Source organism: Antechinus flavipes, chromosome 1 (genome assembly GCF_016432865.1).
Source record: "Antechinus flavipes isolate AdamAnt ecotype Samford, QLD, Australia chromosome 1, AdamAnt_v2, whole genome shotgun sequence".
Lineage (NCBI taxonomy): Eukaryota > Metazoa > Chordata > Mammalia > Dasyuromorphia > Dasyuridae > Antechinus > Antechinus flavipes.
Window position 1 is genome coordinate 428129386 of NC_067398.1, and position 27413 is coordinate 428156798.

General features: G+C 36.5%; 1 protein-coding gene across 2 annotated transcripts in view; it reads right to left on the reverse strand.

Moving 5' to 3' along the window:
- Positions 1-27072, reverse strand: part of RNF152 (ring finger protein 152) — a 101105-nt gene extending 74033 nt beyond the window's left edge. Inside the window, exon 1 of one of the 2 annotated variants that reach the window (XM_051969901.1) lies at positions 26979-27072. The gene's annotated coding sequence lies outside the window, so the exon portion shown is untranslated. Of the gene's footprint in view, positions 1-26592 lie in introns of both variants that reach the window. The other variant, XM_051969898.1, reaches the window with a different exon arrangement.
- Between the last annotated feature and the right edge of the window lie 341 nt (positions 27073-27413).

Here is a 27413-nt window from a genome sequence, read left to right on the forward strand (position 1 = left end):
GCTGACTCTGTGCCAAGCACTGTGGTGCCTGGATATACACAAAATAAAATAAAATAAAAAGGCAAAAGACAGTCCCATATTCAAGGAGGTTGTTGTTTATCATTAATTCTGAAGAGGAAATAATAGATATTGGAGGGACTGTGGTTAAAACAACAGCAACAACAACAAAGGCACACTTATGTACTTTTGGTGAACCTGAGAATGGGCCATTCTTGGAAAGCAATTGGGAATTATACATGAAAAGTTACTAACAGTGTGTGCCCTTTGATCTAGCGATACCATTGTTAGGCTTATACCCAAAATATATTATGAGGATGTTCAACAATTGAACAATGGCTGAATGAATGAGCTGTGGTATATAAATATAGAGTATGAATATGCTATAGAAAATGAGGAAATAGATGAAATCAAAACAATATGGAAAGACTTTTATGAATTGATAAAAAGTGAAGTAGACAGAATCATGAGAATAATTCATATAATAATCACAATGCAAAAATAAATAACTTTAAAGGCTGTACTAACTATAATTGATACAATGAACATTCATGATGCCAAAAGACTGATATAAGATCTATGGCAGAGATGTAACAGAATTAGAGCATAGTGTTTTAAAATGTGGTTCATAATCCTTCTCCTCAAATCAGATTAAAATATTATTTTAAAAATTCAACAAATAAATTAGAATGTAATTTTTTAAAATAATATTACATTTTAAAACTAAGTCAATATGTAACCCTCAATGATCTTTGTGTATGGATTAGCATACCGTATTTCCTTTTAAGCTGAATGAGACATTTGTTTTTATATGCATCTGATGAAGGAATATATTTTGCTTGATTAATAATATTTGTTATAAGAAATGTTTCTCTCCTCCCCCAATTCAGAGGGTGGAGAGAGAGTGAGAAAATTGATTCCTGTTCAGAAAATGAAAGTAAGGGTATCACAGATACAAAATGTTGCATATACTTTCATTTGAAGTCATGGCATACTACTTAGCTGTTTTATTTTATAATAAGGAACCTCTCACAAAATAAGAATAATGTACATGTTTATAATATAAAAATAAAATACATCAACAAAACTTTTAAAATTAATATAAAAAATACAGAGGAACAAAATTATCCAGGAGAGAGTACAAGGTATAGAGAGACGGCTTTTAGTACAATTTGAGAATAAAAATTATTTAATAGGATTTCATCCTTATAAAATAAGGTCATTTGCAAATCATATTACATCTACTCAGGCCTTTCTCCTCAAACTTGACCTCTTACCCAACAAAATCATTTTGAACTTTTTACTGGGTCCATGAGGAAAAGTTATCTTTTGACCTTTTCTTATGAGGAACCAGTTGAACAAGTTACTTCCTGGCCATTACTATACATTGTCCCCATCTCTTTTAACCTCCTATCTTGCTCCCTTTTGAATACAATCTTCCCCAATTAAAACATAAGTTGGTAACTTTGGAAAGAAAGAACAGTTTCAGTGAGTGACAAGAACTGAAAAGAGATTGCAAACGATTAAGGCATAAAAGAGGATAGTTTGAAGGAAGAGGAATTGACAGGGAAAGCTGGGTTTGGTTCTGGGGCTTTGGGGAGTTTTTTTTTTGTGTTTGTTTTTAAAAATACGGGAGATTTTAGCTTGTTTGAAAGTGATAAGGAAAAAACCAGTAGGTGAGACAAAAGAGAGATACCGATTTTGCAATCTACTGACGATGAGGAAATAGTTTTTCCCTCCATAATCATCATTGTTTAATGGAGGAATAAGCTTTCAGAGGATCAACATTTTAAAAGACACTTTAATCCACAGCACTCAACTTGACTAAGGACAAAAAAGTTTGTTTCAAACGCTGTCATATAATATAGTGATTTAATAATGGTATGGTGAACAGCTGTGACTGCACCATATCAACATCTGTCCCCTTTTCTAAATAAATTATGATATATTAACATAAATTACCATAAGTACTTTTAAATTCTAAGTCATAAATGATTCACTTTGCATTATGTTCTGATATTACATAATATCCTTCACCAAAGTCCTTCTTTCAATGCATCTCCATGGCATGGAGGTGACCCTGGAATCTCCAAGGTGATGCCAGCCAAGTGAGTACAAGCTCCAGGCAGGTCTTACCAAACTGGAAAAGCTTTGAGAACTGGGACTAGTGACAGATTGCATGGCTATCACTCAAGGACCAGACTTAATGGTTCTCCAGAAAGCAGGTCACAGCTAATTTTTTTTTTAAATTTTGGCTATGACAGCCAATTAAATTGAATACTAAAGCATGAAGTGAGTGAGATCAGATGAAATGTTAAAGAATTATACACAGAGAAAGAATTACCAATTCATTTGGCATTTTCATGATTTTCAAAATTATTACCCAAAATTGTTTGTTTGCTACATGCTACCTTTAGTGTCAAAAGTTGGAAGAGGAGAAGAAAATGTTGAATGTACCATTATACCTCTTTGTTTGTTTCTTGCTTTTTGGCTCTCATCTGTGATTTCATCAGTATAGGGAATATCCTTTGTATTTGCTCCATTTATACAGGTCTGAAAGTCCTCTGCAATTTACAGTCTTTAAGTATCATTGGGGCACTAAATAATTAAGTAACTTGCCCTATGCCACAAACAACTATTGATAATGTGAAAGAAACAAGACCTGAACCCAGATTTTTCCAAACTCCAAACAAAGGAGGATCTTTATTGACTGCATCATGTTGCTTCTCATTATTCAATTCTACTGTATAGTAGGTAAATGTAAAAAAAACAAAACAAAACAAAACAAAACAAAACTACAGAGATAAGTTTGATGCTACAGGGAGGAAAAAAACTAACCAAGCTTATCCTTTAAGATTAGTACCCCACAGCCTTCCACCTTAGGATCATAGCTTTAAAGCTGGGAGGAACCTTGAACAGTTCATTTAATCTAACATGCCCATTTGACTGATGAGTAAATCAAGGCTCAATGAGAAAAAATTATTTTCCTTGGGTCACTAAGGCAGGAAGCTGAAAAACCACAATATGAACCCAGATCCTGACTCCAAATTTAGAAACCTTTCCTCTAAATCATATCTTCTCTTCTTGCTAATAAACCAAAGTACTAAATGCCACCTGTAAAAGACTTTACCAAACTTTTTGTTTTCATTTTCTCTAATACTTGGGTTCCACATCTTTAATTCTCTTAAAATGCAGCATGATCTAGCATTGTTATTTTCTCCCACGGCCTGAATGGAAAGAAAGCTTTATTATAGGTATTTGTTACTAGTTAAGTACCTCATAAGTGAAGCTCAAATGTCTCCTTGATTGATTACAATCTTTTAATAGTCTTAGGAAAATTATGAACACAAAGTTTCTGCTAATAATATAATTCTTCAGGTCAGATGTTACCTTTTAGGAAACAATTACTACTAATATACTACAGAGATATGCATTAGCAAGTGACAAAGTTCCCACTTCTGACTCAAGTAACTTTACTGTAATCACACTGTAAATGTCCTACAAATAATCTCATACATACCTATCTTAAAGTCAACATCAAAACTACTCAGGTAGATAGAGCTATCAGAATTATCTACCTTGAGATAACAAAAAAGCCTTGCAAATAAAATCCCTTTTGCTAAGTTGTGCTTCAGTAAATTTGCTCTTTTACGCAGAGGAAGTTGTGAAGTTCCGTTGGATTTTTTTTCTCCAAATAAAAATTTTCCAAAAATATCTTCTACGTAGAATATGTAAAACACCATTTAGGGATGAAATTTATGTGGACAGTTTTTTAAAAATTATTTCATGTGTCAATATTATTAATAGAAAATGTCTTTTATGTGAAACTTCTAAATCACTATACAAATGGTTACACATGATTTAAATTAGGTAATTGGACATGAAATTGCCTGTCATAAAATGTATCTTTCTCTTAGTTTTCATTCACTCTAATGTCTCGCTTGAAGTACTATTCCCTCCCCCCAAAAAAAACAAAAAACAAAAAAAAAAACTTTTTGCTTCTCTGCCATTTTATTTGAATTTACTATGGTCAGTTTTGGAAAACATAATGTATTGAGTCTTTATGTACTGCTCAAAGAAGAAAAAATGTTTCTTAAGACTCTGAACTCCAGATCTAGCATTCAAAGCCTGCCATAATCTGTTTCAATCCATATTTCAAGCCTAAATTTGCATTTTCCTTTCATATACCCTCTTTCCAGACCACACTGGACAATTCCAACTATGTCTTTATCTGCCTTCTTCTATCTCTGTGCCTTTGATCACACCCTTCTTGTACCACTACCCTACCAAAAAAAAAAAAAAAAAAAGGAACTTTTTGCTTCTTTTGTATTTCACCTACTCTCTTAATGAAAACCTTCCTTTCCTTCAAGGCCCAGCTTACATGACACTCTTCTCCCTGAAGTCTTCTCTGATCCCCTGCCCTCTGGCAAAAATGATGCCTCTTTCATATTAATATCATTCTCCTTTATATCGTTTATTTGTGTGTATCTTTCTTTTACACACTATCCTTCATTAGAATTTAAACTCCTTATTCTATCTTTGTAACTCCAGCTGTCTCTCCTTTTTTTCCTCCTCATTTCAGACCATATTATTCACTATAGAGTAGTGGGTTTTTTTTAATTTTAGGGATTTTTTTTAGGGATATATCCTATATATAATGGTGCTTTATAATATCCAAAGTATTCTCCTCATAAGAATCTTGAGAGATATGTGACATGAGTGTCATCATCCTCAGTTTTAGTAAAATAGATACTAGAATTTAAAATTTAGGATGAATTTGATTTTAAAAGCAAACTTTACATTGACATTATACATAAATTTTCTTAAGTTTCCTCTTTTTTTCCCTTTCTTATTGGACAACTCACTTTACACTAGATGACTATACTTTTAGGGTATATTTCTTATTTTTATGATGCAAAGTACCCACATCACAACAACGAGAGATAAGTTGCATGATTATCATTATCCTCAGTTTACATGTAAAGATATTTTCCCTGTAAGGAGAAGGAAGGGCAATGAGTCTATTTTCATCAACTTTAAGTCATACCTATTCACATACATACTCTTCAGCTCCAGTTTTTTTGTTGTCTTTTCATATTAGAATGTAAGCTTCTTGAAGGCAAGGATTCTTTCTTAGAGCACATAATGCAAGGCACCTAGTAAGTACTTAAAAGGCTTGTTTTGTTGACTTAATTCTAAACTGAGGGCATTAGAGAAGTTAGGAGGAAAATCTTACCCCAGCTCCTTTGCTATTTTACTAATACTAACAGAGATGATATTTTAGATAAAATTTAGACCTAACCTCTTGTCAGCCTTTGATTCCAAGATCCAGCAGAAGAAAAGAAGCTCAAATGAGTTAAAAATTCTCTATAGAGTTTTCATTGTAACCCTATAAAGGTTTTTCTTGCTTGTGGCTAGCTGGGGTTTTAACCACAATACAATTGGAGCTTTTAAGAGGCAATAATATGCTTATCTTCTCAAGGAGGGGAAAGGTGTGAGAGGGAGAGAGAAAATTTGGAACTCAATTTTTTTTAAGATGAAAGTCAAAAGATGTCTATATGCATAACTGGGGGGAAAAAACTAAAAAAAAAAATTCTAAAGATAGTAATCAGGGGCAAGTAGATGGCGCAGTGGATACAATACCAGCTCTGAAGTCAGGAGGACATGAGTTCAAATGTGATCTCAGGCACTTAACACGTCCTAGCTGTGTGACCCAGGACAAGTCATTTAACCCCAATTGCCTCAGCAAAAAAAAAAAAAAATAGTAATCAGCTTCTCTATCTTTTCCTGCAATTGGCAGGAAAGGATGCCAGCTCAGTGGAGACCAGAAAAAAGAATATGAGAATCTAAGACAGGCAGGTCTAATTCACTTTCCCCATTTTACCTTACTGGTAAACTGAGACCCAGACAGGTTAAATGATCTGCAAAAGGTAAGCAGAAAGACAACAAGAATTTATTTAAGTCTTATTCTGTGCCAGGCGCTCACTGTACATAGGACATGTGTAAGATAGGAGTGGCTCCCAAGACGTGTTTTTTCCCTCTGTGTGTTCCACTCCATGCATGTTCTCTGATCACCATGTTCCCTGTAGATATTCTGCTTCCCATCCCCACATTTCATGCCATAGCATAATTAGGGGAAAGTACTTCTAGTCATAGGAAATCTTAATCACCTATTTTTCTTTGGTTGATTATACATTAGTGTCCTCTGGGTGCCTTAATAAAAATAAAGATTTAAGGAAATGCATATAGATTGATCTATGATTTTTGGTACATGTTGACAAGGTGCTTTTAACCATAGGTATTTTCTGGAGGAGCATGCCCACATGTGAGAGTGAACCCTAGATACTATCTCCAGGTGAGGAAATAGAAAAATATAGAGAAATAACTTGACTAAGGTCGTCTAAGTACCAAGCCCAGGAAACTCAAACTGGCAAACCCAAGCTAATTTGTAGTTTCCAAGATAGGTTTCTTGTCATTATATAAAAGCAGAAAGTTATGTATAATGTTCCGTACTGAGGAGAAATGCTACATGTATTATCTTTTCTTCCAAGTATTGTAAAATCCCTAATAATAAGGTTATAAAGTTGCTATCTGTTTTATTTACAAAGTTACTATTTATTTCAGTCTCTCTTACTACAAATTTGTAAAACAATGGTAAAACCATTTTCTCTGCAAACCAATTTCATAAGATAAAATCTTCCCATTGGAGATACATTATTTAGTCAAGGAAAAAAATTTCCAAGATCTTCTTTTATTTTCTTTACTGTTCTGCTAAAATGTGTAAACTTTTCTCATGAGCTCTGATCCTACTGATGAGAAGAGAATAAATCACTCCAATTCAATAATCAAATATCAAGGGCCTGCTGTGTAAAGGCACTAGTCTGAGTAATGCAGATGCAAAAACAAAAGGAAAAACAGTACTCTGCTTTGGTGAAATATGCTGATTCTATGAGTGCATTCTGTGTACTGAGAAAAGGCAGTCATTTAAGTGGATCCTACTGGCCTAAAAGATTCTAAGAAAATAAGTCACTGACCTTTTTTTGCTAGGGGGAACTATTAAACACATAAAACAGTTGGTTGGATCAGAACATTAAAGTAACCACAAGTATGAAATATTAGCCTGTCTGGTGAATGATAACTGTTTTAAAAGTAAACTCTCTTTCTATCAGGGATTACAACAGATAAAACTCTGGCATGTAGAGATACTGGATATAGGGCTACTCCTCTCTACTAAAGCTGCCTCCACCCACCCCATCCCCAGACATCATTTGCATGGGATTTACAGAACTGTTACAATTAGCAATATAAATACAGCATTGAGTGATTAGCTGCAAACATTACAAGAACCAACTTTAACATCACTAGATTGTAAACAGTAACAGGGGGAGATAGAAAGAAACTATTTTGAAAAAAACTGAACAGAGCTTCATCATTTATATTACTTTCCAAAGATAGTAAGGAACTTCCATTTATCTGTGACTCTCTTCTGTTCCCATTGACCTGATGGCTTTAACATTGCTGAATCAAGGAGCAGAGCCAATTAGAACTCAGGCTGGGAATTTCCTTCTAACCTTCCAGCTCCCTGAGACTGAAGTGTCTGTCTGTGTATGTCTCTCTTCCCCTCCTCTCTCTCAATATTATGTATGTGTGTGTGGGTGGGTGTGTACGCAAATATATGTATATATACACATACACATTTTTTTTCCTCTTCCCCCCAGCTCCAGTTTCTATAACTGACTATTCCATAAATCCTTTTGGTGATCTTCAGGGCAGGATTATGTGCAGCATGTACATAAAGCCCTACAACTCACACTAAATAATGTTTCAATATTCCCCCTTACAGCTGCAAATATAAAGTAGGAAAAGGCTATTTTAAAAAAGACAAGGGCAAACATTTTGTAAACATCACATGCTGCTCCACCCAAAACTAAGGAGCCTTGGCCCAGTGAAGGTCACAGGCTTCTAAGTCTGCACAGATGTCTTTTGAGAAAGAAATGAAGAAAACACTACAGCAATATATATTTCAATCGTGATAGTTTTTTAATGAAAAGAAATGCATACAGGAAATCAATTCCATCATAAAGGTAATAATCAACTACATTTTCTTCAGGATTGTAGAGCTTATTCCTGTCAACTTCTGGTATCTTTAGCCACATAAAAGGTCAAAGCCTCTCCTTCAGAATAAAGATATCAATATATAATTCTTTTGATGAAATTCAATTAACTGTAGGGGACACTATTATTCCATAACCATCAAGAACTTGAAATGATGCACACTCAACTAACTTTATTCTGGCAAAAGTTTTGTGATCTTTCTTTAGTAATGTGCCTTAGAAGAAGCACTTGCCTTAGGAAAAAAACATTGGATTTAGAGTCATTAGCCCTGGGTTCAAAACCTCAGTTCTGCCACTTATTCATCCTGGGATCTTGAACAAGTGGCTAAATATCTCTGGGTCTCAGTATCCTTGTATGTAAAATGAGGATTAACTAGGTGAACTAAGGCAGGTCCCTTCTACCTCTAAGTCTATCATATATTTGGGAACTACAGCTGATTTATAGAAGGTTCTGATTATAATCTCAACTTTTATATTAGTACAGTTATACTATCTTGTAAGTGGTTTATGGCTTCCAAATGTGACATGTTTATCAGTTATTTAACATTTTAAAATAACACATGACATGGCAGCAATATCTTATTAATTGGGTTTTCATAATTTCAGAAATTTTTTAATTAAAACTTTTTATTTTTCAAAACATATGTGTGGCTAATTCTTCAACATTAGCCCTTGTAAAACCTTGTGTTCCAATTTCCTCCCCCCTTCCCCCATGTCCTGCCTAGACCACTTCAGAATTTTTGCTTATTTCAAGGGAAATAAAGTAAAGTTTACTTTTATCTTATCCATGAAAAAAGTGATTCCTAAGTAAATTATTAAAGTAAACAAGATCATAGGAAAAATATTTAAACTAGTTAAGAGAACAAACTTAAAATAGGCAACAGAAATATCCATTTATAGCAGATTTATGGTATTTGTAAAAACTTCTTTATTATTTATGAAAATAGGCCAGTCGAGTTCTTCTATGACAAAATACTTTATTAGTCTAAAAATTCTACAATTCAAATTTTTCCTAATTCCAAGTGGCCTTCCCAACTCTCTATCAGTGTAAACTATAGAGCTTTAATGCAACTAGGGGTGAAAGGAGATTTTCCTGGAGTAAACATGGACAAAAGAAGAAAAACAAATTTAAAGTGAATAATCTTCTAAACGTTCTTTTGACTTTTAAGACTAGACAAAAATAAAAGATCTTTTCCATCTACAGTACTGAATGAAATAAAATAAGAAAGGTGTGCAAATGATAGATAATACTAACGATTATATTCTCTCAACAAGTTATTGCTTTTGATTTCCTTGAAGTCTTTTGTAATCACTGGACTTGCAAAAGTACACATTAGTATGTGATAGATGAGAAGAAAAGGAACCACATATGGCCATGGCTACTGGTCACATTCCTTTCACAATCAACAGCAATTCTTGGTTTTTCTGCAATATGTTAAGACCAACTTACTAAGAACAAACTTGCCCCCAAACCCCCTTCTCTTCTCCTTTCCTACCCCAACTTGAACCCAATCAGTAATGTCTTTTTTATCTCTCCAAACAGTAACTATTTCTGGGACTAATTCATTAGAACAATTGGACAGAGACTTTGATTTAGTAGCTGGAGAATTTACATTTAATTTCTTGCTTCCTATAGACTACTTCTGTGTGCCATTGGGGAGTCGCTTGATTTCTTTACTAAAGTGAAGGAGTGAGGGTTGGATTAGATGATCTTGAGGGGTCCTTTCAGTTGTAAATTCTGTGGTTCTATTGTTCTCTTTGCAGCCTTGGTACTTAGTGGGCTTCTTATTGGTATCTGCCATAAATTCCAATTGTCTTCACCATACAAATTTAACTCTTAGTTGTATACAACATCACATTCTCCACATTTTTGATAGTAATGTCTCCCTAATCAGAAGACAGTTCAGACAGACCTTCAGTCTTTCCAATCAACTATCTCTACCACACCTGATGATTAGTTCAAATTAAAGAATTTTTTTGTAACTGAGAAAAGGAGAGAAGAGAAAGAACAAGGTTTCTTTGTGGTTCTCTAGTACTATTAATTAAAGATGCATTTACTAAGATTTGGGATTGAGAGATTTTAAAAAACAAATAAAAAGGGTCAAACCTTAAAAGGACTTACATATTCTCCTATAAGATATACAATAAGTAAATAACCTGTAACTTGAGGGAAGAACAGAGCATTTATCTAGGTGATTTTAGGTACTTAATTATTCTCTTAGCGTCTGTTTCCTTAGTGCAAAACAAGAGTTGGACTAAATGGCATTCTTTTCTAAGTCTCACTCTTTGTTCCTGCTCTAATGATTGGGGTAGCCATGGAAGATGTCTCCCCTCCCCACTTTTGTAAATGGCACTTCATTAATACTTGCCCATTAACTGGGATAAAATGAGATATATCTATCTCACTATGAACATGAGTGTCAAATATACTTTATTCCCTCCTTCCCATTCTTCCCTACATTAAAAAACAAGGTACCAGAAAGCAAAGCCCATAGATGAGCTCAATACTATTTTTATTCCCAAGGTGGTTCAAATCAGCAATATGACATTGAAAATAATGCCTTTAAAAACATAGTTAAATAGGAAAGCAGGAGATGAAAACATCAGCATATTGTGATCAGTACCAACTCTAGGGCACAGTTCTCAAGAGTCAATGAAATGGGGCAGGGACATTTAGCATGGTACTTAGTGTAAATTAACAGTGGGCCTCGATCTGCATGGCTGATTTGGTTATTTTTTCACATAAAATTATGAGAGGAGCTCATAAGTTATATGCAACAAAGGAGTAAATTCTCCAAACATAGTAGGAAGACTTATCTATGTGCCTCCCAATCACATTTAATGTAATATTAACCTTCAAAGTAGCAATTCTCAAACCTACCCCAAAGCACACAACTGAAAAAAAAAATCACACTAAATATGTTATTGTTTTTGAAACTATTATCTCAGCTTCATTCACTATCAGTCAAAATGAGAATGTTATTTTAATGTTAATGTATTCCTGGCCATTTTCTCTCGGCAGCTGAGCACATTTCGCTCTTTCATAATAACAGTATCCATAATGATCAGGAGTTCTGAGAGTCACAAAGAGGGTTGTTATAATGTGAATGAGGATACTCAAATCAAGGGAGGTAAGGTAAAGCAGATGTCTGCCACAAAGAGAACTTCAGCAGCAAGGCTAATTGCAGAGGGAGTATATTGGCCAATTACAGACTATAGTCACAAAGTCCTGACATACCCAAATGAAAATCACCATTCCCCAATAGAGATTGTGACCAGCCTGGTGGGGTGTAACGTTATAGCATTTTTTTTCCAATATGTGTCACAGAGAGCAGGTGTTCCTTTTTGAAGTGGCCTTCAAGTAGAATTTAAAAAACCAGAAAGTGAAAAGTATTAAGGAAATACAGAAAATTTCAATACACACAACAACACTCCCTACATATTCTCATTCCAACACCAAGAGCATTTTATAAGAGCATCATTAATATATTATAATATATTATATATTTCCCCCAGCTAGTGAGCAGCACTGGTATGCATACCAGCAAAGGACTGCTTTAACACATACACATATTCAAAAACCTTTTTCATTGCCATTTACCTTCCTCCAAGAGAGATAGTTGTGAGCAATACCAGGAGATGTAAACCATGAGTATAAAAGGGGGGAGGGAGGACCAATATCAGGGAAACCAGAGTACCACCCCTGCTTAGGGCCAAGGGTGAGTGTTAAACTAACTGCTGGTGCTGGGAAGAAGTGAACACTAGAAAACAAATATTTTAGGAATGAAACTCTCACTATAACTAAACTCCAATGCATCACAAAATGCCAATATAATTTGATTTGGTCAATCACTAGCAACATTAACCAGTTAAGTAGAGGCAACAAAATGAAGAAAAAGGCTTTATTAACTCCAAAATATCAGCCTATGTACTATTCCATTTGTAAAATGGTTCCTATGGTACTATATATTCTTTTGTCTAATATCTTGTTTTCACAAAATCAATTAATGACAACTGGGAAATAATGCTTAAGACAGCCAATTCTATAAAAATTATGTTCTCTTACAAGAAATACTAATTTGTCTCCCTGTGTCCCCAGATAAAAATATCACAACTTAAAACATTTGGGTCTTATAGTACTTGTTTTATCATTTATAAAATATTTATAGAAATGTTAAATGCATCGACTCAAATATCCAAGGATAATTTTCATTAATATTTGTACTTAACATCATTTTCAATCACAATACAAGTCAAAAAATTTTGTGTTCTTTTTTTAATCACTAATTCAATAGAAAGCCATTATTATTCTGTTCAATTTTAATCAGTACAATTCAACAAGTACTGGAGGGACTCACTATGTACATGATACAGTGTTAGAGACCAATAAAAAAGGCAGATAGAAAAAAAAACAGTTCTTGCCCTCGAAGTTTAAAAAATGACAAAGCTGACAAAAAGTGAGGCATCCAGAAGTTAATTTGCCTATCATATATGCCAGGCACTATAAAGATGTTATAAGGAATACAAATGAACATGAGAGGAAATCTAATCCCTATCTTCAAAGATTGTATTACATTCTACTAGAAAATTATAAGTACACATAGATTTGAGAATGAAAGGTGTGTTCTTCACAGAAGCAAAATTAAGTCACAGAAAATAAGGAATGAATGGCATAGATGAATGTCACAGGATTTTGGAAACAAGAAATTTATATTGTCTGGGATAATGTAAAAAGATATTTCAAGAGAAGATGGTATGTCAACTGACCCTTGAAAGGTAGAGTAGGATTCCAATAAATGAGAAGAAAAGGAAGGGAATTCCAGATTTAAATAAATAAATATATATTTGAATATATATATATTGAATTATATATTAAATACTCAAATTATATTCAATATAATATATTGACATATATAGATTTGCATTTTTGTAAAAATGTATAAAATAGCCTGAGAGAGAGATGGAATGAGTTAGAATGCTTTGACTGAAATGAAGGGTTCATTTGAAGACTGAAATGAAACTTGGAAAGATAAGTGGAAGGCCCTTGTGGAGGGCCCTTGAATGCCAGGCTAACTAAATTTGGATTTTTTTTTCCAATTCTTTAAGCAACATATACCTACAGAACATTTTTAAGCTGGAAAATATTGTCTTCAGAATACAATCTAGCAATGTTTGGCAAGACAGATCAAGCAAGAAGGCCAAACAATCTAGATGCAAAGTGGCCTGACCCACGATGATGGCAATGGGAACAGAAATAAATAGACAAATGTGAAAGAACTGTCAAAGGATTAAAAGTATTAATAATACAATCTACTTCCACAGAATTTTTCATCAACTTTCTCATTAATTCTCATAGTACCCCTGTGAGATATGCACCAAATATTTTTATACAGATTTATTGATAGGAATTGAAGCAAAAGCATTAAATTACTTCAGTCAGTAAGAATGAAGGAGAAAAAATAGAGGAGAAAACTTGGAGTAGCCAGGGAAGAATCATATAGCTTTACTGATGTCAGATCATATTAGGCTGATCCATCACCAGCACATTTCCTGCAATGGGACATCTGGAGCACATGTGTAATGAGATTCATATTAATCTCAAGATAAATGTCTTACATATCCAAAAATCTTTGTGTCACTATCTTTGAAAGACATATAATACATTTTATATAATTAAAATATTATTTAAATGTATATTTAATATATAAAATATTACATATAATTATATGCTTATATTGTATATATAACAATTTATATATTTTATATATTTATGTAACTATATATAATAAAAATACTTAAAATAGCAGTAATCATATTAGCAAGTACTTATATAGCACTTTCAGATTTGTAAAACATTTAAAAATATCTCTTTTTATCTATTTAACTACCTTGTGGGGGAGGAAGTAGAGAAAGAGAAACAGAGACAAAAAGGGGAGGGGAGAGGAGGGGAAAAAAAGAAAAGAGGGGGAGAGAGAGAGGAGGGAGAGAGAGGGAAGAAAGGAGAGAGGGAGAAGAAAGGAAAGAGAGAGAAGGGGAAAAGAGAGGGAAAAAAATTATCCCCATTTTACATATGAGGAGACTGAGGTAGACAAAAGTTAAGTGACTGAAACCACACTTGAACTCATCATTCTGACTCAAATAGTCAGGTCCAGTCCTCTATCCCACCTACAAATCAAACAAACAATAAGGACATATCTAAAGCACCTGAGGTGGTACAATAGATGGAGCTTGAGCCCTGCAGTCAGAAAAACCTGACTAGCCTCAGACTCTTATTAACTGTGTGACCATGGACAAGTCACTTAATCCTGTTTGCTTCAGAGTTTCTTCATCTGTAAAATGAGCTAGAAAAGCAAATAGTAAATTACTCCAGTATCTTTGCCAAGAAAACCCCAAATGGGATCATGAACAGTCAGACAAAACTGACAACAGCAAGCTAAGGGACAAAGAACTTTATTTACCTCTCTTTCTCTAATGCAATACCAGCAAGTATTGTAACTGTGTCATATCATCTTATTAAATGTAAACTCTATGAGGAATGGGACCTGTGTTATCCTATACTTTGTATTTCCCCCAGGTCTAGCACAGTATTCCAGCTCTCCAAACACACAGGAGGCTTTCAATAAATGTTTATCAAATTGATTCTAATAGATTTTTAATTCTTATATGAGAAGGGAAAAACATGTTATTTTTCAATTTTGTAACCCCAATTCCTGCACATGATCTTGCACATATGCCCTCAATAAGTGCTTATTGAATTGATTCCTTTGGGGAATGACAGTAAAGAGCAATGAAAAGACAACAGCAAAAAACTCTTTATTAAAAGTTTCCCAAATCCTAGTTTAAGAATGATTATCTAAAGTGGTTTCTCTAATACACAAGAACCAGAGGGGGTCTGAAAAAAAAGAGTCTTTGGGTTGTCATAAGATCAGTCAGGATCCAGAGCTCAGATCTAGGATCAGATCCTCTCTACTTGTCTTAATTGCCTTCTACTCCCTGTAAAACTTCAAATCCATTCTTGAGAGGGACAAAATACCAAAATTTGTTTCCTTTGTCATCTGTTGCATTCATTACTCTTTCAGATGTTCTGCTGTGATTTGAAACATTCTACAAAAGGATCCTAGATAGTAGAGGATGAGAAATGTCTCACCAGATCTGCCTTCAATTAAGCAACTGGTTCACAAGATAATGACACAGGATGCCACAACTTTGCTCCTTAACTGAAAGATCTACAGGTAATTATTCACTCCCACAACACTCAAGAATGAAATGGAAAGAGTTATTTCTTCTAGTGAAGGCAATGAGGCTCCTTTTCCCTTGGAATCCTGGGACAATACTCATTCAAAATCCTGGGAGAGTACTGATTGGCATTTTTTTCTCCTTCCTACCTACATCTTGTAAAATCCTGGATTTTGTCAAAGCTCAGTTCAAGTACTACTTCCCAAAGGAAGTCTATCTTGGTCTCCTAAGTTGCTAATGCCTTCACTTCAGAAATTATTTTATATACTTTTTATATTTTTCCTTTCTATGTGTTGTTCTGTGGGCAGGGGCTTTTCAATTTTTGTATTTAAATTTTCAACATGACAAATATGGAAATATATTTAAAAGAACTGCACATATTTAATCTTTATCAGATTGTTTTTTGTCTTGGGAAGAGAGGAGGTAAGGGGGGAAATTTGGAAACACAAAGTTTTACAAAAATGATGTTGACAATTAGCTGTACATGTTATGTGGAAAAATAAAATACTATTGAAAACTTAAAAAAAAACTAGAAACAAAAAAAAATTCTCAATGCTTGGCACATGGAAGATCCTTAATAACTGTGAAATACATAAAGGAATTTTAAAGAGAAGAGTCCATTTCATTCCATTCATTTTATGGATGAGGAAACTAAACGCAAAGAGAAGTGCCTTCACACACAAAAATCAACCAACCAAACAGTATTTTTATTAGGTGCCTACTAAGTGCCAACCATTTTCCTAGGATTTGGATTGTTCCAGGATTCAAGGACAAAAACAAAAGTCAGGAGGACTTGAAGAGCTTACATCCTATTGGGGAGACTTGTAGGAAATACAGATAGTAAATAGAATAGACAGAAATCAAACCCAGGTCCAGTATCCTTTCTACTGAACTTACACTAGCCCTCGAATTGAAATTGCTAACTCCTATAATCATCTGTCTCTTGGGTTTAACAGGAATTCTCCTGGAAGTGATCTTAAAAATCTTCATTTCCTTTTCCCATTGGGCTCTTAGACTTGATTTTAAGGTTGCTGCCCTGTTCCCTGAATGGGGACTAGAGCATGTAGTAAAGTCCTCATTTAGATTTTTCTACCCATCTTTTTAATGTGATCTCACCTCCCAAACAACCGTCACTTTTTGGTGAGTGTTATTATGCATGTTAAACTAGGCCCAAAACAGACATTAAAAATTCTAAATTTGAAACTCATCTGTTTTTTTCTGTACATAAAACCATGAAAATTCCAATATAAACAATCATACATCTCTCTCAAAATGATCAAATACATTTTGGCATGGAGTAAAAAGGAAGAAATAAATATTTATATAGCATATACTTATGTACCAGGAACTGTGTTAAGTATTTTACAAATAGTATCATATTTGTACAAATATTTGATCCTCACGACAACCCTGTGAAAAGTAGTACTGTTATTATCTCCATTTTACAATTGAAAAAACTGAGGGAAATGGAGGTAAGTGCCTTATTCAGGTTTGCATAGTCAGTAAATGTCTGAGGCTGTGAATTTGAACTGAGGTCTTCTGGACCTTAGGCCCAAAGTTCTCTTCACTGTGCCATCTAGCTGCATAGTTTTCATTTCATCCACTAAGACATCAAAGGTTAAGTCACTCCAAATGCCTACTTTGAAGCCCCAGATAGTATCTGGAAAACTTCTCTCAGATGATTTCATATCTTATGGGGTGCATAATTACATTAACTCTAAGGAGTGAGGAGAATGCCTGTGAAATGTTTTTCCGATGGACTCATACTTCTTTGCAGACTAACTCTAAATTGGTTGAAAAACCCTTGGAAAGAGACACTAACCCTCCTACCCAGAATTAATGTAATTTCTCTCATTTTACTACCAATGTACTATCATGGGAAATGCCCTAATGAAAAGTTATTTGGTCCATATTGTAAATATGCTAGGGTCATAGAATCTCAGAAATGGAAGGGATTACCTACTTCATATTGGCCAACTCTTATCAAAAAGCCTGAATTTTTCTTCCAGTATTCCCAAAACAATTATTCTCTTTAAAACACAAACTCTCTCTCTCTCTCTCTCTCTCTCTCTCTCTCTCTCTCTCTCTCTCTCTCTCTCTCTTTCTCTCTCTCATACACACAGTGATCCCACTAATTAAATACTACTCCATTAAATTTTTTGACATTTCTAATTGTTAGAAAATTCTTCCCTAAACCCAGTCAGAACTTTCAAACCTATCATTTCTATCATTGACCCTAGATCTTCCATTTTGTGTAGATTAAGCTTAATCCCTCTTTCACAATGACAGCCCTTCACATATTTGGAGATAATGATCAAAACTGCCAGCCCACAAGGCTTCTCTTCTCCAGGCTAAATATCCAAAGATCCTTCAACCCACTCTTCATATGACAGCTTCTGTTTCTCCCTTTCCCCCAATCATACTGATTGCTCTTTTTCTGCTGAACTGGAAGATGTCAATTTATCTCTTAAAATATGACACCCAGAGCTTAAAAGAATATGCTATTAGGCAAAGCAGAATGGGACTATCATCTATCCTGTTTTGTAAACTTATTGTGGTTCAGTCATTCAATTGTGTCCCAACTCTTCCCAACCCTGTGAACTATAGTGTGCATGAGTTCTTTTGAAAAAGATATTGAAATGGCTTGCCATTTTCTTTCCTAAATAATTTTATAGATGAGGAAACTGAGGCAAATAGGTTAAGTGATCTGCCCACACTAATACAGCTAGTAAATGTCTGAAAGTCAGATGTGAATTTAAGTCTTCCTGATGCCAGACCCCAAACTTCAAACCATCTACCTCTCTACTGTTCTATAAATATCACCTCAGGGACAATGTGGCAAGCACAGCAGCTAGAATTTGTGCTAAAGGCAGCTCTGATGTGGGTTTGAGTCTTAACTCTAACATACACTGGCTTTGTGACCTTCAACATGTCACTTAACTTCTCTATGACTTAGGTAATTCTTGAAAAGAATAAGGACCAATATGCACTGATAGAAGTAATTCCCTCAGTGGTCAGCACCTTCCAATGAAAACACAAGTCTAGACAAGACAGCAGCATTTTTGACAGTTGTCACAACACTGGATCATCCTATGCTTATGTTCCACAAAAATCCAAGTCTTTTTCACATGAATCTAAATCCATTATTTGTCTATTAATAACAATTGGGTCAGGGCTTAAAATGGCATTTCCTTCTTTAACCAGATTTGTCTTTTTTAAAAAAAATATTGTGAACTAAAAGAATACGTGACTTTGTACACTTAGAACAAATGTACTTCAGGAACCTTCAAGCACTTCAATCGTTTATCAATCAATCATTCACATATTAAGCATCTGCTGGGGGCCAAGAAATGTACTAGACACCAGGAATTCTTAAGATAATTCCTGACTAAAGGGGTTTATATTCTACTGAGGAATACAAGATATCCACAGAAACAGATAGAAACTCAATAAACAAATAAATAGTAATTTCTGGGGTAGATAAGGGGCCACTAACAATGGAGAATGGAAAGGTGCTTACTCTCTAAGGGACCTAGGAGATCTAAGATAAAAAGGTAAAAGGGAAGAATGCTGTAAGGGAGGAAAAAACTGTGTAGAGGACAAAAGATAAAGATGTTATGTTGGTCATGGGGATAAGCACAGGGGCCAGAATGGCTGGAACATAAGCATGAGGGAGAGTAATGAGTAGTCAAACTGGAAAGATAAGCAATAGTCTGACTGTGAAAGACTAAGTGCCAAACAAGAATATCGATTTGTGTGTAAGGAATTGATCTGTTCATTATCAATCATTCTTCTCTATGCAGTAAATCAGGTTCTTTATAAGAATATAACACTTTAATATAAGTTTAAATTATGGTATATACTTGAAAATGGTAAAACTCATTTCTCTAAAAATATTTTGTAATTCAGATTTATTACTATTCTGACTAGCCTTTTTTCCCCATTTAATTCAAATTAAGGAAATTTTATTGGATACTATTAAAAAGTGAACATATTGAATATCCAGAAAGGAATTGAAATCACAATGAACCATCCTAGCATCATCAAAAAACAGGTCGCATCAGAGTGGCCTTATTTTCTTTTTTGACAGAGTTACTACACTAGTGGAAGAAGAAATGTGTTGATATAATTCACATGTATTTTAGCAAACATCTGAAAGTGGCTGATGCTATTCTTGGGGAAAAGATGATGAGAGTGGGCAAAATAAGTGGGCAAGTATAATTAGATGGATTTAGAACTGGCTAAATGACTGGAACCAAAGCATAGTCATTAATGACTCAACTCTTAGTGGTATTCCTCAGGGACCTAAGCTATTTCACACTTTTAATGCACAGATGGGAATAGCATAGCACCTACTATGTGCCAGGTACTATGCTAAGACCTTTTTATAAATATTATCTCATATGATCCTCACAATAACTCTGTGAGGTAGGTGTTATTATTTTCCTTTTACAGTTGAAGAAACAGGCAGAGTTTACATATCATTTTCCCAGGGTCACACAGCTAGTAAATGTCGGAGACCAAATATGAACTCAGGTTTTCCTAACTCAGGCCCAGCTCTCTATTCACTGCATCTCCTAGCTGCCTCAGTATAGATGACCAGCACGTTTATCAACTCTGCAAATAATATAAAGCCGTGAGGAATGACTAACATGTTGGGTAGTAGTCTCAGGATCTAAAACACAGTATTGGCAGACTACATCATTCGACTAAATTTGGTAAAAGAAAATTTAATAGTGATAAACATCAACTCTTATATTTGGTTTAAAAGACAGCAACTTCACAAGTCCAAAGGGAAAGGTCAAGTGCAGTTTGTCTGAAAAAGGAACTGAGGATTTTAGTGAACCATAAAATCAATGTGGAATCAGCAGCACAACATGGCAACCAAGAAATTTACAATGCTCTTAGGCTACCTTAGAGAGTTAGCTTCAAAAAATAAGGAAGTAGATGAACCCACTATTCTGCCATATCCAAATCAGACTACCTTCAGAGTACTGTTTTCAGTTCGTAACACCACATTTGAAGGAGGAAATTAATTTATCATAATTGTACATCATATAACATATTTTATATAATAGTAAGAATATAATTATGTATTGTATAAATTGATATAATTAAGTGAGGCATGCAAGCAGAATGATTAATAGGCTTCAAATTCATGCCACATTAAGATAGATTAAAAAAGTAAGGATGTTGATCCGTAAAAAGATGAGAGATATGGGGTAGAAAGTTGGGACATCATAATTTTTTTTCAAGTCTTCAACTGGCTTATTGTGCATAGAAATCAGGTGTCCCTTTCACTTGCTAATCATTTTTACAACATTCCCCATGAGAAGTATCTCCTCTACTCTTTTCCAGCTCTACATTATATATAATAATTTTTCTCCATTAGAATGTAAGCCTTTGGAAGGGAGGGACCATCATATCTGTATTTATATTCCCTGGATTTTTATCTAATTGTGCAGAAGTGGGTTTAAATCACTCTGCTAGATCCCAAAAGGCAGAATTAGGAGCAATGGATAAAAGTTATCAAAAGGCAAATTTAAATTTCAGTTAATAAAAGGCTTTCTCAAAAATTAGAGCTATCAAAAATATTATATGCTTTGCTTTGGAAAACAGTGATATTCCTGCTCACTTACATATGTGATCTTTAAGCAAATTCTTGATGTTTATATATTTCTAATCAAATGGGGACTCATTTAAACATAAATTTGGCCAGATGTTCTTTGAGGTCTCTTACAACTCTGATATGGGGAGGGGAGTTAATCCTATAGTTAGAAGTAAATGGTTCATGTTGCAAAAGTTGGCTCACAAGATATTTAGAACTTAGAAGCCTTTTCACCAATAGAAGCTGTTTAAGTTCAGAAGCTAGTCCAAAAAAGTTTTAACCCATTATAATTTATGTGGCTGACTTATTTCAAAATCATTCTCTGTAATCCAATTTGGAGTTTTCTTGCCAAAGATACTAGAGTCGCGTGTCATTTCTTTCTCCATCTCATTTCACAGATGAGGAACTAAATCAAACAGGGTTAAGTGACTTGGCCAGGATCACAGAGTTAGTGAGTCTGAGGCTAGATTTGAATTCCAGTTCTCCTGACTGCGGGACTGGCAATCTATCCTCTTCACTGCCTAAATGCCCCATAATCTGTGTTGTGTATATGCAAACCCTAAACAATGTAAATCTACAGAATCTGAAAATGTGAAAACAAGGCAAAAAAAAGTATTGTAGAGAAAACCAAGGTGCTTCAAATTTCATAGAGAAAAAGGCAACCAAGACAAATTAAGCTGTGACCTAATTCATCTTCACTTGTCCCAGGTAATAGTCCATCTTTTTAGACCACTATCACAAGGAGACTCAAAGGAGAATTTATTACTGTTTCTCTAACAGTTAAGACTAAAGATACGTAGATCTGAAAAGCTGAAAACGTGGGTGATACACCTAAATGTTAGAGAGTGGGTTTTGTGGGAAGAAGATAAGTCTTATTAAGTTCTAAGCACTGTGTTAAGAAACTTAGCAGAAAATGCCTCCTTGGTGTGATATGGAATCAAAATTTTAAATTCTGTCAGATTCCTCATAACTTTAAGAATGGCAAATGTTCCTACTTACCCTCAACCCCCACACTGTTTATTTTGTTAGATTATATAACAGTGCCTTTAGTTTCAAAGGTTTCCACTCCTTTAATCAAGCTCAATACTACCAGGAACAGGACAATACTATGAAGAGAAAATGGTGCCAACAGGATAGACTAGTTCCAACAGCCCTGTGAAATGGTTGGGAATAATGTATAATAGAAGAAGGAAATCCTTGGCTGGGAACAACATGAGGAATTCATGTAAACATTGATGGAGTGATTTCTTGTAGTACTTTGTATTCATTCCTTTCACTCCTCTGAAAAATGTTAGGATGGATACCAGATAATCCTTAAAGTTCCTTCCAGCTTTCAATCCCATGACCCAACTCTAATTTGTACCATCATTATTTGTACATGTTTTAATTTTCCAATTAAACTGTAAGCTCCGAGCAAAGACTCTATAGAGTTATCTCTATAACCACCACAGCAGCATCCTTGCTAGGCACTTAATAAATTGTTTGTTGACTTGAACCTAATTTAGCCCAAGGTCCCAATGAATAATTCAAGGACAAGGAAAAGAACACCCAACAATGGATCAGTTATTTCTAAAAAGAGTAAGCTAGTTCCCTGTTAAATGAAGTATGTTCAAGTAGAGTCTGACTGACCACCTGTCAGTGACATTATAGATGGGGATTGAAATTGGGACTAAATGCTCCCTGAGATCCCTTCCAACATTAAGTGTCTATGAACCTGTACTGAACTACAAAATCAGTTACACACACAAAAAAAAAAAAACAAAATGACAAACATTAAATAATGTTCTTTAAAAAAAAAAAAAAAACTCACCCCCCGAATACAACTGCAACATATCATCCTATTTTATCACTGCACAAAATTTAAAACTTCAAATTGTTCTGTGCATATCCATGTACTTGGATATGAACTTAAATGCGTAGACAGCCTTCTCCCCATGTGGATTTTTGTTTGTGCTGAATTTTTTTTTAAGTTTTTAAAACCACACCCTGTGCTTCTATTATGACCCTTCCCATTATTCTGTTCATTTCTTTTTCTTTGAGACAGTACACACCCTGTAGTATTGCTGACATTAACATTACTGGTCAAAAAGACTGCTGTCCTAGAATTCTTTTTACCAATCACAAAATTTCAAAACCTTGGTTTTTGTTTCAAGAGTGACTAGATAATTTATTCTTTCCCATATTAATTTTTAACACCTTGAACAAAAGACAAACAACAATATGATGGATTGCTTCAACAAAAGAAAATTCAACAAATATACTACAGGTGAATTTCATAGTCTTTTACATGTGACCTAAAATTTATTCTTCAAAGATTCAAAGAAAATTAGCAACAGATAAGTGTGACAATCACAGCATAACATCATAGATAACATGATTGGAAAATGCTTTTCACTCATTACAGAAAACTATTAAATATAATTAAAACATCTGAAGTAAACATTCAACCTCCAGTCTATCTGTATAGGTCAGATAACAATGTCCTAAGAAAGAACCAGTGGTCACAGTTCTAAAGAGGTTACATTTTTCCCTTTGATATCTATGAAGATAACCCCCAATCTAGTTAAATTGCAAGGGAATCACAATTATCCTTGGAAAGAGAAAAGACTGAAGAGAAGAATTTATGAGTCAAATTTCTTAAGAACCAGTGACCTACAGAAAAAATGCAGAGTAAAGAGTACACTAGTTCATAGCCGTATAAATGGAAACTTTATTAAAGCTTGGCTTCTTTGTTCTACAATAAGACAGCTCTCTCCTCCACAACCTCAGCAACTTATTGCATTCACATCTATGACATTGTGAGCAGTCACAATAAGGTGGGAGGTGGGGAGAAATATTTTAGTAAATAATCCTACAATGAGTCCTGGGAGGAAGGATGTGAGGGGGAATAGATTCTTGGAATGACACCTTTTCAAATATCAGCTTCAGAAGACAAAGCTAAATTTTATTATTGTAGATGGATAACTTAGTGTATGTTGAATTTCTATCTTCTGATAAACTGTCTATGGATAGATTATATCAAAATTGCAAAGGGGGCTAACAGAAAATCATGCAACCCAAAAGTCACCTAGCCTGGAATTAACATTTCAAAAGAGACATAGAAAGTCACTAGCATATCCCTACTATGAGGATGGTTATCATCTCAACCTCCAACATCCATATCCTACCTTCACATAGGTAGAAATTATTTGATGCAGTTAGAAATATAGCCCAGACAGATCTGTGTAATCGCGTGCTCCACAAGGATGCAAAGATATCCATGTGGCTACTAAGAGTCTTTGGGGTTACCTGAATCTGTCATTGCATCCCTTTTACATTTGGTATTTTGCTGGCAAGAGGCTGACAAGCAGGAAGCACAATTGTGACAGAGCTTTGTTCTGCCTGCAGTGAATTACATGCAGTAAGAGACACTGGCAGCAGACAGAAAAAGAAATCAAAGAAAGCATCCTTTCAAGCCAGTCTGTCATATTTGGTTCTGAGGGGGGATACTGGAGAGTAGTTAGGATCTGAAGTGAGGAGAGATAGAGATTTTACATTTTCTAGGTGCCTCTGTTTAAAAAAAATTACTACCACCCCATATCATCTCTGCAGTTTCCCCCGGCTCCCAAATTCTCCCTTTGGTGGTAGAGACTCTTTTAAGCAAGTATGGTGCTCCAAACAACAACAAAAGGTGGGGGGAGCAAGGGCAGGGTAAGGGACGACTACCCTGAGATTAATAGATACTGAAGACCTAGACCTAGCTAATCCATTCATATGAATAGATTAAAATTCATGCCACCCACATAGACGCACACAAACTAGTGCTGCATTTCCAGGCACCGTTTTTTCTCTTCTTAGTCCCAGAGATGATCCTCCCCATTCCCATCCCTCCCAGCCACCTCTTCTTCATTTCTTTCTTTGGTTATTGGTTTTAATTTCCCAGGCCACCAGGTCTTTGGAAACACTGTACCACTGCCCCTAGGCAGGAAACAGGCAAAGCATCCTTGGCTAACTGCAATGTTTTCCACAAGCCCTAGCTTGCTCTTTGTCCTGCTACTTGCCCTTTCAGAAGAAACCACCTCACCCTAATCAAACGGGATTGGCCACAAGAAAGCCCTCAAAACATCTGTCCCTTCTGCCTTGGTTCTGGAGAAAGGAGATAAGGACAGAGCTAGATCTAGGTACACCGATGGCTAACTTCTTCCTTGGGGGAGGGGGAAGAGGGTGGGTTTTGTTTTTTTTGTTTTTTGTTTTTTGTTTTTTTGCCCTGGGAAAAAGGAGGAAAGAATTGAAGGATTGGTCAAGAGGGAGCGTTGCCTGTAAGCCCACCCGCAGTAGCTGCACACACCCCCACCCACCGAGGCACATAGTCAGTTCCTCAATTTGACCAGAGCTCCAGGGGGCATCCGAGGACTCCAGGAACAGACACAGACATCGACACTCGGCGATTTCCCCTCCTCCCCCTAACACCTCAGTCATCATGCTAAAATTCAATCTAGCCAATACTTATTAAAAATCTCAATTCTCAACAGACCACCCTGTCCATCCCCCTCCTCCGTGAATGCTTCACACAGCCAGAGACTGCCTCTATTCAGCCCTTTGCACCCCAGTCTTCTACCAATGGGCCGGGCAGCAGGGTACCCACTACCCACAATTGGAAAAAAGAAAAAAAAGAAACACTCACACTCATTCATATTCTTTCTTTCTCTCTCTCTCTCTCTCTCTCTCTCTCTCTCTCTCTCTCTCTCTCTCTCTCTTCTCTCTCTCTCCTCTCTTCTCTCTTCTCTCTTCTCTTCTCTCTCTCTCCTCTCTTCTCTTTTCTTCTCTCTCTCTCTCTCTCCCTCCTTTTTCTCTTTTCTTTTCCTCCCCCCTCTCTCTTTCTCCCTCTCCCTCTTCCTCTCTCTTCTCTCTCTCTCTCTCTCTCTCTCTCTCTCTTCTCTCTCTCTCTCCTCTCTTCTCTCTTCTCTCTTCTCTTTTCTTCTCTCTCTCTCTCTCTTCTCTTTTCTTCTCTCTCTCTCCCTCCTTTTTCTCTTTTCTTTTCCTCCCCCCTCTCTTTCTCTTTCTCCCTCTCCCTCTTCCTCTCTCCTTCTCTCTCTCTCCAAATAAATAAAGCACATCTGCACCAGCCAGTAAACGCACTGCCAGCTTTTTGGACTTCTCAGATTTTTGGAAAATCAGACACCTCACCCTACATTTCCAGCCACTCACCCTCTCTCTACGAGTCCTGGGGGCCTAGGAAGAGAGGAAGGTGGAAGAAAGCGGGAAGACAAAACGAAACTCACTGACCTTTCCTTTTAGCCTTGTCGGGGTCTGCCTTAAACAAGCAACGGTGGCGACAGTAGCAGCAGTAGCATCCCTAGGTTGTCCCAATTCGTCCCGTGCCTGCTGCTCACTCACTGAGTCTGTCTCCCTCTCCTTCACTCCATAACACGCACCCACACGCGCGCACACACGGATACATACACACAGACACACGCGCGGGCGCGCCAGGAAAACGCTGGAACTCCCCACGAACTGGCTCCCGCCGCTGAACGGAGGAGAGCGGAGGGGCCGGCCGGGTAGCGCCCGCGGAGAAGCTGGAGTAGCTGCGGGCTCAGTCAGAGCCGCCCGCCCGCCCGCCTGCCCGATCTGGGTCCGCTCCTGCAGCCCTGCACCTACCGGGTCCTCCAGGCAATGTCCTTCGACCCCTACTACCCGCCTGGCCCCTAACGCCGCCGCCGCTCCTTTCTGTTTTTGTGTCTGCACAAATTGGAGCTAGCTCTTTTTGTGGCACTCCAGAGCGCGCACACACACACCCAGAGACACACAGACACACGGCAAGAGCAGACAGCGGTTGCAGGAGCTCCCCTCCTCCCCCGGGGACCGCCCCCCACTCTGGACTCCGCCTCCTTCCCACTTCTCACCACCCCGCTGCCCTGCAATGTCTGTGGGTCAGTCTGGGTGTCTGGCCGTCCGGCTGTCCACCCTCCAAGCAGTAGACAGGTCTGACCGCGGTTAATGCCCACCCTTCAGCTCTCGCGCCCCTTTCTCCCCAGTGGCCCAACCTCATCCCCAGCGCTGGGGTTTTTCCCTCCACCGCCGTCGAAGGAGCCCCAGCTGGAGCCGGACCCAGGAGGGAGTCAGGTGTGAAGAGCAGAAAGCCAGAACTGCTCCGCGGAGAGGAGGGCGGAGCCCGGGGATTTGAAGCGAAGTAGGCGGAGCCATACAAGAGGCCGGAGACTTGGGGGGCGGAGGGGCGGGGGGCGGAGAGGAGGAGGAGCTTGGTTTATCACGTTCGCAGAAACTGGCCTCGCGCCACTCCAGGTCTACTCTGTTTTGGCCGCCCCAAAAATTTCTCACAATAGGATTAGGACTGGGGCCCTTTGTGGAGTGCAACTGAGAGATCCTGAAAGAGGATCCTTCTGTCTGGGGCACTTAGGGCTTCCAGTTTTCCATGTTAGTGGGCACATAAACACATCTGATTTCAGGGGATGGCCAAA